Source organism: Anastrepha obliqua, chromosome 5 (genome assembly GCF_027943255.1).
Source record: "Anastrepha obliqua isolate idAnaObli1 chromosome 5, idAnaObli1_1.0, whole genome shotgun sequence".
Lineage (NCBI taxonomy): Eukaryota > Metazoa > Arthropoda > Insecta > Diptera > Tephritidae > Anastrepha > Anastrepha obliqua.
In genome coordinates, this window is record NC_072896.1 from 56118477 (window position 1) to 56134107 (window position 15631).

General features: G+C 34.0%; 1 protein-coding gene and 1 long non-coding RNA gene across 3 annotated transcripts in view; one reads left to right on the forward strand and one right to left on the reverse strand.

Annotated features, from left to right (window-relative positions):
* Positions 1–373: 373 nt before the first annotated feature.
* LOC129246957 (uncharacterized) lies at positions 374–903 on the reverse strand. The gene is made up of 2 exons (XR_008582529.1): positions 704–903; positions 374–646 (listed from the first exon to the last, which is right to left on the reverse strand). It is a non-coding gene; the product is annotated as an uncharacterized LOC129246957 (long non-coding RNA).
* A 4754-nt stretch (positions 904–5657) lies between these two features.
* LOC129248218 (uncharacterized) overlaps positions 5658–15631 on the forward strand; it is a 138047-nt gene continuing 128073 nt past the window's right edge. Inside the window, exon 1 of one of the 2 annotated variants that reach the window (XM_054887685.1) lies at positions 5658–5845. The gene's annotated coding sequence lies outside the window, so the exon portion shown is untranslated. The remainder of the gene's footprint in view (positions 5846–15631) is intronic. The other variant, XM_054887686.1, reaches the window with a different exon arrangement.

The following is a 15631-nucleotide window of genomic DNA, read 5'->3' on the forward strand; positions in this document are numbered from 1 at the left end:
TGTGAATTCTCCACGCATCGATCTTGGATTACGTCAAATACTCTATCATGTCCTGACTTAAGCGGGATGTACTCCATGTCTTACTACCCTAGTCCTGAACATACCGATGAAAACTCTTGAGCGAGTTGTTGCTCGTAAGCAGACCATTTTGAAAATGAAATGTTTTTTCTACAAATTTTACTTTTCCTCCACTTTTACTAAAAATTTCTAAAACTAGCAACCCCGTGTCTTGCTAACGGAGCCGATTTGTCAAGAGAGAACGAGAAAGCTGCTTACTGAGCAAACCTTTTATCATTGAATCATGAAACTGCACTTAGTTCAAAATATAAAAAGCTTAAGTTTAGTGTCCGCTTATAGTTTCAAAATCAAACTATTTAGTTTAAATTTATGTTGACTTGATACTTAGAAGCCGCGTCACAGCCGAGCAACTCAGTCGAAAATTTCATTTGCAGCTTGCCGCTCCACTTAGGTCATAGGAGACATCACCCTTGCGCAAAAAAAGGAGCGGCTGATTGCATCTGTTACACAATAATGCAGGGCTGGCTCATGGATACTCCCCAACGCTCCCCTACTGGTCGTTGATAAAATCCGGCTGCGAAAAATCGCAATGCAGCTAGAACCTAGTTTCCAGATATGAAGCTAGAACCTAGTAATATATAAGTAGAATTTAAAAATGAAAAAGCTTGAAGATTACAAGATTTACCTTTTTTTGAGTCGATCGCTGGAAGCTCTAAGTTGGCTGTCAAGCTGAGAAATTTGGTCCTCATCAGAGAGTGGAGCTAACCGGAATAGTTTTTGGAACTTCCTTGCAGCCAAAAGGAACGGATTACTCACATCTCTGAGGATAAATCATATATTAAATATTCTTATTTAATCGTTTGATTTAATCAAACCAAATTGTTGTTTAGTTTGCGATATTCGACTTGTTGACCAATACAGCTGATTTTGATTTGTGTTATGAAAAGTTACCTATTCGGAAAAACCGTTAAAATTGTGTTAAGAAAAGATAAAAATGCTAATATCATTAAAATATTTTAGTGAATTCCACTACAAGACTTTTATTTCCATAAAAATTCAACGTTTTTCGAATGAAAATGAAGTCATGGGAAAAACAATGTAAAATTTAAAAACATTTTCTGATGATCCTGTAAATTTATTGACTATTGAATATTCATACTAGGCAGAACCCATTCCGATGCGGACTTTAGCTTATCGCTCAGTGAAGTGGATTGGATTGTGAGTGAGTGAAGTTTTTAGACTTCATCTTGATGACCACTTACTTATTATCCCAACTTTACGTAGCTGCATTAACAGTTATTAAATTTATCAACCAATAATTAATATAATCACTTTTTTATTTATATATTATTACTTTAAAGCTAGGAAAATTGAAACTTTGAAAACACATCCGAACATTTTCAACCCCAGTGTAAGTTTATATACTACTGTGATGTGCAAAATAAAAGCAACAAGGTTTGCTTATGATATGAGTTTCTAAAGTTTAGAGTTTTATATAAAAATATATAGACATTTATTTACTTACATCGACTCGTCAAAATTGTGTCGCGAGCAATCAATCACTTTTGTTTTCACAACGCTGTATGTATTAGTTACGATATATTTTGTAAAACTTACATTTCAAATATATATTTTTACAGGTAGGAGAGCCGGTGCAATGTGCCCAAGATATTCGAAGAAACTAGACTAAATCTGAGGTAATATAGTAAAAAAGCGAAAATATTCATCTAAAGGGTGATTTTTTAAGAGCTATAGGAAAGTTTTTCAAAAAAACACACGTAAAATTCAGAAAAATTCATGAAATTTTTATTTAAATCGATAGTACAGTCCATATAATATAATGCTTGAAGATTATTTCATGCAAATGTTGACCGCGACTGCGCTTCAAATGGTCCATCCGCGTAGTCCAATTTTGGCATACTCTTTCCAATGTTTCGGCCGGTATCTCACATATAAATGCTTTAATGTTGTCTTCCAGTGCATTAATTAAAGCAGGCTTGTCTGAATAGGCATGGGCTTTAACATAGCCCCACAAAAAATAATCTAAAGGCTTTATATCGCACAATCTGGGTGGCCAATTGACAGGTCCCGAAAGTGAAATAAAATGTTCACCGAACTGTGGCACCGTCTTGCTGAAACCACATGTCAAGCTCTTGCATTTTGGGCAAAAAAAGTTGGATATCATTTCACGGTAGGGCTCACCATTCACAGTTAGGTTACGATTCGCAGCATCTTTGAAGAAGTACGGTCCAATGATACCTCCAGCCCATAAACCGCACCAAACTATGACCTTTTCTGTATACATTGGTAGCTCTTGCAATTCTTCTGGCTGATCTTCACTCCAAAATCGACAATTCTGCTTATTGACGAACCCATTGATCCAAGAATGAAGTTCGTCGCAGAATACAATTTTAATTTTTTTAATTTGATAACAAAGTGGACCTTCGGCCAACTTTCCAAGAGCCCATTTACCAAAAATTCAGCGATGCGGTAGGTCGTTCGGCTTGAATTCTTACACCACCTGTATTTTGAAAGCCTTCACACCTAAATCCTTTCGCAAAATTGTCCACGTTGTTGAGTAACAGGTAACAGAGGCCCTATTGCTGCGAACGGCGACGAATCGATAATTGATGGTCATCATTAACACTGGCCGATACAGCTGCGATATTTTCTTCAGTTCGCACTCTACGTAAGCGTGTTGGTGGTTTGATGTCCAATAATGTAAATTTCGTTCTAAATTTAATCACAATAGCTCGAATAGCCGCTTCAGTGGGTCGATTAAACTGACCATAAAATGGAAGAAGCGCGCGATAAACTTTCTTAAATTCAAAATTCAATGATTTGCAAGCGTTGTTCGTTGGTAAAACGATTCATGGTTAAATTATAACCAAACTGAAGATGTTTGACAGTGAAACAAAACGCGAAACGTGCGTCAGCTGTTTAAACCAACTGTTTAAAAAGATAATAGCAAAAAAATCACCCTTTAGTAAACACTAACTTCGAATGAACTTTTTTCCAGAGTGCCGGGGAATTTTAAAAACCTTTGTATATGAAACTGGATCAAAATTAAAGTAAAAGATCTTACTCATTCTTATTAAAGTTCTAATAACTTATTTTCTCCCTCTTTAATGCTTATCTGCTCAAAATTCTACAGTAGAAACACAAAAACTATTATTATATATTTTACACAACTGTAAATATAACCATGACAATGTCGCTAGGCTTCGTTCCCATCGCTGGGCGGAAAAATAGTAAGGAAAGGAAACGTCAAAAGCTTACGAAAAAAGGATTTCAACTTGATTATGGAAACGAGGTGCTAAACTCAAATAAAAAGCACCTTTTTTTTGCAAATTTTCTTAAATAACACAAAGTATATGACAATTTGTGTAGCCAAATCCGAACTATGGTTGTTAATTTTGTTACGGAAAAAACTATCACATTTATAATCTCTAATTCGTATTGAAGAGATATTATATATATAATAAATGTAGCTTAAAAAAAATTAATTTGATAAATTATAGGTACCGGTGATCATCCTATAAAATAAGTTCTTGTTGCTTGAGAAATAGCTAAGATGACCCCAATACTAAAAAGGGGAAACCGAATTCTCTTACTGGAAATCTGAATCAAGAAAGCAGGAAAATCTGCACTTTATTCTCTGAGATGATTTATTTATTTACGTTTTAAATTTTAATCACCAACAAATTAGAACCTCAGAATTTTTATGATAAAATATATTGTTAAATTTTTATATGCATTTTTGAATTTCTGTTACACATCCTAATATAAATACTAATAAGTAAATACTAATAACCACCACTTTTAAAGTATTAGACATGTAATTTTTGCCAGCTAGACGTCCCGATTTTCAATGAGATACTTACGCTACTGTGAAAGTAAAATTGCTTTCAACTTCATACAAATTTTCAGCAGTCTAAAATGTGTGCACTTATACATATGTATACATTTAGTAAATGCACGTACCTATGTAGGCATGCTAAGGCACAGGAAATAATATTGAAAATCCTTGCGTGCGCAATTTATTTGTTCATTTATGTATGTATATACTCATACATATCCGATGATAGAGACTTCATTGCCATTTAAATTAGGCCAGTAGGTTTACCGAGACAGCACCTGACTTACCTATAAAAGCAGCACCTGATTTGCCCATATAAACACAATTCCTTATGTGTTTCCATTCCAAGCAGTTTACAGTGCATATACATTTGCTTTAAAAACACTCGAACAGTATATATGCAAGTGTATATATATGTATACCGGGAGTACTTTGTATTCAATTGCCATATTATATGCATATAACTAAGTATTTCCATGATTAAATAATATATACCTATGCCTAATACGTATAGATATATAGTACATATATGTGAAGGATTCACACATACAAGTGGATCCTTTCTTTTATGTGGTATATGTTGCAAAACCTGCGCTGTGAAAAAACTAACATCCAAAACACACTGCAATGAATAACACCGAGAAGGTAAATAATCACACCCACAATGTCATCCTGCAACATGGTTTATATTTAATCATACTTTTTATATAACGAATTTGGCACTAGTTCGGCAATGAATTCGGCGAGAGTATCGCAAATCCACATTCGCTCTGTTGTTGCTTAGAAAAATGAAGTGTTGCCAACTAATTGTAATTTGTAAAACTGAAAGTGAGAGTTTTAGATTTTGGCGGTTTACTTGCCAAGGTCTGTATATCTCCATCCCTAGTTTTTTTGCTTACCATGCAAGTAGAAATTGCTTTCTTGTTTATCCGAGATTTCAGTTTTTAGTCAGAAACAGTTTTTTGAAATTTGGTCACCAACCTTTGAATTGTCGACTCATTCGGATGATTATTTCCACCAAAAAAATTACGAATTTCGCGATATGTTGTTCTTAAAGATCGACCATTTTCATAATAAGCCGCAATAACTTTAACGCGTTGTTCTATTGTGTAAAACTGTCTACCTGACAAATGCCAAGATGACATAAAAATTGATGTTTGATGTTTCATGTCTTGAGTGGGTTTCGCACCAGAGGTCGAACCAGGTCGTGGCATACTGGTTGCAAGTAGTGGAGTTTAAAACTAATTATGTATATAAAATAACAAAAGCGATCGACTCTCATTAAGTAACTATAAACATTAGAGTGTTTTTATGTTATAAAAGATTGCCATAAGAACAATCTGTCATTCGAACACGATATAAAACTGTAAAACGTTGAATTTGTATTACAATTAGCCGTTAAATTTGGATTTGCACCAGTTAACAATTACAACTTTCTTCTTGTATCAGTTAAAGTACATTGAAATGTGTCTTTGATAACAGAAAACTGACGTAAAAAATACTTTGTTCTTATGGATTTCTAACTGAAATTAACTTGTTTCGGTGTGGCTTTCCGAACTTTGAAATCGTTAATTTATTCTAGTTTAATTTATTTATTACTTATTTTAATTTGCATTCTATTGTAAGGTTGTATGTAAATTGGCGAATGGAAAAATTAGAAAATACTAATATATTAAATGAAGTGGCAACTGTGCCTCAGAGACTTGCGCTCTTTGTGCTTTACGATTTGCTCTTCGTTCCTTCATTAATGTTATGTTCTTCCTGAATACCACAACACAAAGGACTAGCAGCTCAGTCTGGTTTTAGTTGTGCGTGTTTCTTGTTGTGTTACTGCCTGAAGATCCTGGTTTTGCTTGTGAATTATTATTTTTTAACAGGAGGAATGTACACCAGTTAATGTAATTAAAAAGAAAATTTCGCAATTAATTGAAGAACCAAACGAGTTAAAAAAAAATTGTGATGTCCAATGTAGGAAGAAGTAAATACTCATATCTATATACTTCTATACAAAATATGTACATGTATATTAGTATATGTATACACATATATAATGTATGAATTCGCCAATGAGTGCAATTTGGAATGATGCAATAAAGATATGTGAAAAATTCAAATATGATTTCAAAAATGGCGTATAAACTACGATATTCCAATATACATAAAGTGTGATAATCAGTGCTTCTGTGAAACTACAAAAACCACTAGATGACTTTTTAATTGCTAAAGTCGCAAGTTATCAGCAAGCTGTTACAACATATGAATTTATAGATTGTCAATATTAATCATACTTTCAAGTATGAATTTGTTTTCATTGGCTATTATGAATGCAAAATTAGATCATGTGCTTAGTGACATGGTTTTTAGCAGTAGTAGAAAAATTACTTTGTCGAGAGTCAACATAGCGAAAATACATAAAACAAAACAAATGAAAAATGCGAAAGGGTATCGGTATGTCGTATATAATTCAGGCAGGATGTATGCCGAGCTTATTATTTCGTGTTTTTGTATGGCAGGCGGAACATTGAACGTGAGACTTCTTTGTCCAAACCATACTGCCCAAATTTTTCTTTGATCGAAGGAATAATTTATTTTCCTTATGAGGTTCATCTTAGTTTCAACGCACCTCATCAACATATATATATTTTGTTACGTGCATATATTTATTAGAGATATGTCCAAGTTATATAGTATTTTCTTTGAAAACATATTATTCAATTGAAACACAAGAAGTATATGCACCTGTAAAAGAAGAAGAAGAAATTAAGAACATGTATATTTTTCAAGCCTTTCAATATAAGAATCTTAAATGAAAAGGGATACCAATCCATTTGCTTTTAAAGTACCGAGTGAATTATTTTGTTATAATAATGAACAGGGCTTTACAGTAACAGACATTTTATTCCGTGAATGTTATTATGCATACATATATGTATGCTCATAGATAATAACGATAAACGATTTGACTTAATAATCACTTGTTATATTTTTTTCTTTTGTAATTATACTTTCATGTTGGCAACATTGAAATTGTTTTAAATTTTTTTCTTTTGAAAAAGAGCCATTCTAATATTTCTAAGTCATTTCGTAAAAATATTTACTTGCATTTTTTGTTTTTTCTCACACTTTCCCTGTGAGTTTTGGTTATTATTCCATAGTTTTTTATTTATTTGTTTTTTATTATCACTCACAGAATAAAACTTGGCACAAATAAAACCATACATTTATATTTTAGTATTCTGAGAAACCTACCCGACTTTTTCAATAAAATCTTAAAGGCTAAATTTTTTAAAGAATGTGTTGGCGTGCGACCTGTTATGGTTAAATATTTTGACAAGATAATACCGAAATTTTACGCCCCATTAAGTACTTCACATTTAAAGGTTTATCAAAGAATTATATTTCTAATGCATGTATTGCTAAGTAGAACTTTGACTATGCCCGGAAGGTGAACTCATTTACTGACGTCATAGGGGTACATATTGCTATTTCGGAGTGATCTCTGTTTATTGATAAATTATAAATTAATTATTTGTTTTGGTTCTTACCAAGAAACAACATGCTTACATACATACAAATCAAGGTAAACTTCTTCTTATTGTAGTAAATTTCGTATGAATTCGACATTATTGAATTATATGTGTACTTATTTTAGTCCTCCACAAATGTATGTTGGCCGTCGCAGCTGAATGGGTTGATCCGTAACTATCATTCGCAACTGCGTAAGTTTGAATCTTCGTACATGAAACACCAAAATGATAGAATGGCCAACCTCCGGGTGTATTTCTGCCACGAAAAAGCTCCTCACAAAAAACGATCTGCCATTCGAAGTTAGCTTAAAACCGGAGGTCCTTTCATCTGTGAAACAACAGCAAGACGTACGCCATAAATTGGAGGAGGAGCTCGGCCAAACACACTGAAAGGATGTAAGCGACAGTTATATATATGTATGTATTTGTTTTCGATATACATAAACTCAACTGAAAAAGTTTTCAAAACCATACAACTAAACGGCCAAAACTAAAACCCACCCTGAAATTTTGGATTATGATTGAGAACTTGTGAAGATTGTAAACATGAAGGTACATATGGAAAACATAAAACCAATGACGCTCTGTTTGAAGCCAAAATCCGAAAAAGGTTTTCAGAATAATATTCTCCTTTAATTTTAATTTTTTTCATTTCGTTTTCCACAAGTTTTTGTTTGTCAATATTTAAAGTAAAAAATGTAAGGACATAATATAATTCTTTAACGTCGTCTTCATAAGAAATTTATTGATAGAGTAGTTTTTAAGTTTTAATGAACACTGTATATCAACGCAGGCGAATCCATTTTTTGTACAACGTTAGCTTATTTCAAACCCACAGATTTACATATATAAATTAACTAGCTAGCCCGTTGTACTCTTTTCCCCACTAGATTTCTCAACTTTCAGCTTCGATGACATTATTCATCATCTTTTCCACCGAAAGTCTTGAGCAGTTGCAAGACCTGGGTGGATTGATGTTTCGGAGAAGAATGATAGACACATCAATTTTCAATGTTAAAATGTGCGCCGTGAATACACTCGATAGTATTCAAGAAATTTGTTAGGTAATTGTAATTTTCAACTTCGTCTTGATTGCTCACAACATCGGTGGACTTAGTTGTTGTTGTAAAAGCATAAAAATTCCTCATAAATATTTGCGAAATGCAACAGTCCTTGGTCGTCACAGTAATGTAGAACCGATTTTCCTTGGAACGACTTATACGATGCTATTCACCTGTTATTCAGTTTTGAGTGCTGAAATTTATTCCAATGACCTCGTCGTCCGTAGCTGCTTATATAGCACGTGCATTGAGACGCTGATTTTGTAATTCCGCGCGATATTTGGAGAAGCTTTTTGAATCAATTTGACTTTGGGCGATACCATCTTACTGAAGTTTTTAGTGCAGTTTCGGATAGTCAATTTCGTCATAGTACTAACGATTTGAGAAATGTGTCGAGTTCATTAGTAGATGCTGAACGTGGTACTGCTGGCAGAGTTTTTCGAAAATCTGCAAGCAACGAAATGAATGCTCCAGCGGAAGGATTTCTCATTCCACATCTTTGACTGTATGATGAAACGCTTCAAATTGGTTTTCGTGAGAAATGTGCGTATTCCAGAATTTTTAGAGATATTGTGCTTGGTGATGGGCAGAGTCGAGTCGAAAGCAAAAATGAATATTCGGATATTCGGACTCGAGTACCTATAGTATTCAAATACCGAATAGGGTATTTTTGAAATAAAAATGCAATAATTATAATTCTACATTGTAATTTTAATTAACATACGTTCTCAACTTACAACTCCCAAATCATTTGCTTTGAAGTTATGAATCTATACAAAATTTTGTCGTACATCGTCATCACTCACCAAAGCTTCTCGGGGTCTAAGTTTCTCCGTCTAAATTAATTTTTTTTTTTTAATTTTATGAATATGATATTAGTTGCTACTCTTAGTTGTAAATACTATGTGAAGTCAATAAATTCTGTTTTCTTTTCAAGAATAAAAAGCTTTATTTTACACATATTTAAAATATGATAGAAGTTCAATGCTATATAATTGTCAATAAAGTAGAATGTACGACTTAATTATCTACATATATAAATCGGATATACTACTTTCTAGCTAAAAGATGAACCCGCATAAGTAGTTTATTAGTATCATGTTATTGAAAAAGCCATTATTTTGGTTGCGCAGCACGTATTCAAATATCGAACTCTGAGCTCGATCCAAGTATCTGCCTCTATTTTTCTTTTAGTGAGCACTACGCATTGTTATGGAGGCAGAAGAGCGCTTTATTATACTCGCTATTTTAATTCTGTATCAATGTTATCTCAAGTAACGCATGTATTTGCTGTGGTTGAGCAGTATTCGATGGGTCATCCAAAAACTTTGCTATCATGTCACCGTAACAGTGTTACCCAATATCTACACTACTCGTTGTGGGTGCATAGCTTCTTCTTGAATAGCATGTGTGCATATTTTCAGTACGTCAAATGCGGCAGTTGTGCTTGTTAACATATCAGCTATCCAGCGTTATGGTAAATTCGACTTTGTTTTTTTGAACGTCAGCACAGCTATGAACTCTATTGCAATAAGGTATGCCGTTTGGAAACATGAATTGTACTTGCTAATGTTTAGCAAAAAATGTTCTGACTGGCTTTTGTCTTCTGATACCAACGTAGATAATGGTTCGGGTAGTAATGCGATTCATGAAATTTCGCTTTTCTACCTGTGCGTAGAACATTCCTGGACTTTCATTATTGAATTGAAATTCAAGACGAAATTTACATAAGTTACCAATTTTTAAAATAGCAACAAGATTCAAACCAGCCTGCCTACATTACTTTCTCGATTGGTTCCCAATCCCGCTTTCCGCATATCAGTTGTTCCATTAGAGTGGGCGATCGGCTTCTGATTTTGATTCCTGTTGCCGTCCTATTTTATTCGAACGGGCTTGAGCAGTGCGTAATCGAACAGCTTCTATTCCACCTCCGCGCCGTTGCTCGTCTGCTTTTGAAGCTTAAATTAGTAGACATCGTCAATTGTTATAGTTCAATATACATTGTTAACTTTCTATAACCGTTCTAACTCAAAACTCAATACATTCATAATTCTTCGAATAACGAAATTTTCCATTTGGGTGTAGTGTATAAATGCCATTGCTGAGTTTCACAAATACATATACATATGTAAACTTTTCTGAAGGAAGTAGACTGGTCAAATACTCATTTTTTATAGATGTTTTTTAGGATTTTTTGTTTTAAGAAAACAAAATGCGATCGTTTTGATTTTATAGTATGTTATTATTGACATCAAATAGTATACAAAAACAATTTTTTTTACATATTGCTTTGTAGCAGAGTGGCACCAAAGTAAGTGTCTTTAAAAAAGATAGGTGGCTTGTCAAGAGGATTTTGGCTCTTCAGAACATCTGAAACGAAAAAGTTAAACTGATTATTATTCTTTAGGCTTGCCACTCTGACAGGTGTGACAATGGGACAATTTTATTGAAAAATATCAAAATGGCGGACTTTTGAAAAAAGGTATGTGTCAAAAGTCCGCCATTTCGTTATTTAAAAAAAAATCCTATTGTCACAGCTGTAAGAATGAGAAGCCTACAGAATAATAATCAGTTTAACTTTTTCGTTTCAGATGTCCTGAAGAGCCAAAATCCTGTTGACGAGCCACCTATCTTTTTTAAGACGCTTACTTTGGTGCCACCCTACTACAAAACAATATGTAAAAAAAATTATTTTTGTATATTATTTGATGTCAATAATAACATACTATAAAACGATCGCATTTTATTTTCTTAAAAAAAAGTTCCAAAAATTATCTATAACAAACGAGTATTTGACCAGACTATACCTGAAGTTATAGCTTGAAACATAATTTTTTCGATCTCAATAATATTTACCATATATCGGATCTTACTTAGGTGGGAGAAATATGTGCGCCAAGTTTGAGCGTTTTAGTAAGTTGTTTTGGAGATGCGCTCATTTAGCTAAAAGTGTGTGTGGGTGTGGCACTGAGAATTTTTCAATTTTACTTGCCTCGTATTGTTTTTTTGTTCCTGGGTTCATCTTTTGCACAACTTGTGCGTCATCTTTTTATTTACGCTTATTGTTTTATAACACGTTTTTTATTTTTGAAATGTAACGTTATTTGGGAGGTGGGAGTAGTTATCGACCAATTCCGCGTTATTCATAAATGGTAAACATTTGGATGTTGCTTTAACGGCGATATTACGTTTATCAAGAGCTGTTTTTATGCCCTACTATTCTTCTCTTTTCTTTTCAGATACTAAAACTATCGGGTGTAAAAAGGGAAATGAGGAAATATGGGCAAATGTAATTTGTACCAACATACAGCCATCCTGCTAAAATTCAATTATAACTGGGTTACAGTTGTATACAATTTGGTTGATATTAAGTTTTAACATTTCAAATTTCATGATTTTTATCAAAACGTTACTCCACGTTCTAAAAATAGGCTTATTCGTATATACTGGGTGGAGTTGAAAAACTATGTAGGAATAAGATTGCACTTAAGTTAAAAAGTTGCGGTTAAAAGTTAAATGACCTATTTTGATGAAATCTGTTATTACATATTATTACGAGAACGGAGCTCCTCCTCCTATTTGTGACGTGCGTCTTGATGTTGTACCACAAATGGCCCTACAGTTTTAAGCCGACTCCGAATGACAGATATTTTTAATGAGGAGCTTTTTCATGGCAAAAATACACTCGGAAGTTTACCGAGGGGCGACACTTTTCCGTTTTTAGGGGATTCACAAAGATTCAAACCTAGGTTCTCAGAATTTCGAATGGTAGTCACACACCAACCCAATCGGCTACGGCGGTCTTATATATACATATATTACGTACATATAACATATTTTATTTATTTCTCCTTTTCGACCAAAATTTGTCAGAGACATCTTTTAACATGTCGGTCCGAGCCTTTTGAAGAATGATTCAACTATAAAATATTCTGTAAGTTGTGACACTTTAATCTAATAGGCCTTAATCTACGCCTTCATTTGAAAGTAGGGAGATAGGGGTATAAGTTAGGTTAGGTTCGCCAGCTTGCTTGTCTAAGATAAGACCCTCAGTTTCTCTAAGGTTCATTGGGTAAGACTCTTGCATTTGATTTCCATCCCCTATCTAAGTTGCTTAGATCTTAGATCCACTTAGATCTTTTTAAGAAGGTAACTAGTCACTCCAGTGAGAAATTTTTCAAATCTCCCAGGTCTTCAAAGAAATAATATCTAAGATATTTGGGACGGCTTTTTTGAAGTGTAGGACATTCACAGAGGAGGTGTTGTACCGATTCAATTTCTTCTTCATCTCCTCAGCTCCTGCAGAAGTCATTGTTAGGTACACCCATTTTACTGGGTAGCGCAGTGACCCGTTATAACACCTGTGAGGACAGTGATAGTTGATCTGTTGAATCCAAGCAGACATTGTGTTCTTTTAAGATTCAGTTCTAGCCAGAGCGTTTTAGAGACGCTGCAGTTAGTGGTCAGAAACCACCTTTTATTAGTTTCCGCGATTACGCTCACGCCAATCGCAGTGTATTGTTCGTTTAAAGCAAAGTTTATGTCCTCTACTACACGCTGAAGGCCAACCTCAGAGCCTTTTCTTGCTCACTTATCCGCTCTTTCATTTCCCTCCAGTTCAGAGTGGCCGGGAACCCAACAAAGTGTGAGCGACCTCCTGCATTCTTTAACATATCTTGAATTTATGCGCGTTGAGACCAGTGCTTTGATCGCTGCTTGACTATCAACAAAAATGGTAGAGCGTGCTGGAGGTTAGTCTTATCGTTTTGCTGTATTCTGCTTTGTTTATAGCGTATATTTCAGCTTGGAAGATGCTACATCAGTTTGGGATTGTAAAGAGTAATTTAATTGTTTGTGATTGTTTCGAGTATACTCCCGATCTAGTACCAGATAGTATGTTCTCGATGAGTCTTGCAAATGTTCTACAGAGAACTGATGCATGATCGTGCGTGTTTTATTTTAGCATGCCTGCTGCTCTAATCCTAGAAGCATATTTGGCCGCTATCCCTTCAACATATGTATCAATGGGTGCAATATGTAGGATCACTTCTAGCGCAGCCTGAGGCGTCGATCGGAGCGCACCTGTTATTCCTACACAAGCTAATTGTTAGACAATTATGAGATTATTTAGGTAGGATTGTGTATGCACCGCTTCTCACCACACAAAAGCTTTATAAATCAAAATAGGTCTGATGATCGTATTGACCGCTTGTACGAGTATATCAAGTAAGAACTGAACTCCTTAATAAATCTGAATGAGGCCAATCAGAAAAAAATGCAACGCAAACGATGATCATTTGACGGCAATTCTTGGAAGCGCTGTATTTTATAGCACATTTTATAAATATAAAATGTTCCATGTAGGTTCCACAGAGGTCACCCAGTCGAGAACTACGACAAATCGACATTTCGGCGTCGTCTTCAACACTTCGCGAACGGATTTATTTTGTGTAAAGAAAATTTTCACTATTGGCAAGCGTTGTTCTGGCGTTAAATGACTCATGATGACTTACCAAACCTTACTGAACAGAAATGTCAACAGTTTGCCATTATCAGTTGCCAACCGCAGTTATCGATATTGTTAGTTCCCATACAGCTAAAAAAGCAGCCGTTATAAAACGTTTGATGCCCTGTGTAATGAAAAAAAGTTGAATCATACTGAAAGTAATATGGTATGGCTTGATAAATGAAAAATATTAATTAATTTTGAAATTATTTGAATTTATTAGAGTACATACTACATATTCAAATACTCGGATCTGAAAATCAAATGTCAAAGAATAATAACAAAAGGAATATTCATATAAGAAGCTATGATATCGACCAAATATTTTCTGTGAAATAATTAATTTTTGATTACTATTTAACACTTCTTTCATAAAATACATACCAACATTTGAAAAGAAGCATTATTATTGTTATTAAAAGAGCGGCCGCCGTAGCCGAATTAATTGGTGTTTGACTACCATTTGGAAGTGCGCAGGTTTGAATCTGCGGGCATGAAACACCAAATAACAGAAAAAGAAACAAGTTTTTTCTAATAGCAGCCGTCCTTCGGAAGCCAATGGCAAACCTTCGACTACCTTTCGGGGTCGGCTTAAAACCTGATGTCCCTCCTTTTGTGGAACAGGATCAAGATGTACACCCAAAAATCGTGCAAGCGCCAATTATATATAAACATATATAATATTTAAAGAAGCCGACTTGTTAAGGAGGAGTGAGAAAGCCGCTTATTTGCAGAACCTTTAATAACTGAAACATGTACAACAAATATTTGCTTTTAATTTTCAAATTCATTAATCAGCTGCTGAGCAATACATTAATGAGCCTATTTTTGGGAATGGACCATCTTGTAGCCTAGTAAATAATGGCAGAATTCATAAATTTGACAGTTATTTCGAGCTTTTTGTATAATACATACAGCCCATCAACTGAAAGAAATATAAAAGAAACAGTAAAAAATTGTCACGGTCATTTTAATTTTTTATCTCTTCGTTATTTTTATACTCGTAAACTAAATTGGATTTATGGAATCTACATATTAGAACTTTGCTCTTCTGATTGGTCGCAAAATTGTTGTTATTATGTATTGTAAATAAATATTTTTGTGGATACAATATTATATGTAAATTTTTAATTAAAATAAATTTTTTTTGGTAAAATTTTCAACAAATTGCAACTTTTACATTTTTTAAACATCAAATGTATTAAAATACTGACGCTACTCTATTTATTAAAAACATAAGTAGTAAAGTTAGCTTATTTTTTTGGAAAAAATGTGGGGGAAAAATAAGATTTTGGTTTGGAATTTATTTTCCATTTTATTCAGAAAAAATACAAAATGTATGGTGGTATTATTTGAGGATCGAAACTTTTTGGCCAATGGCTCATTGTCACCATCATCCGAATATGTTTAATAACGTCGCAGCCATTTTACATAAAAGATGACTCCTTCCTGGGGTTTTACTCTAGGATAGGTGTACCTGTAGAAAATAACGACGGTTAACTTAAAAATGTCGCACGATGTTATTGATTTAGTACTGCGTAAAAGACTTCGAGCACTATGGTATTTTTTACAAATAATACAATGAAAGTAGGTACAGAACAAAACGAATGAGCCTTCTGTTGCTGTTGTTTTGCCTTTTATATGCTAACGGAAACAAGAA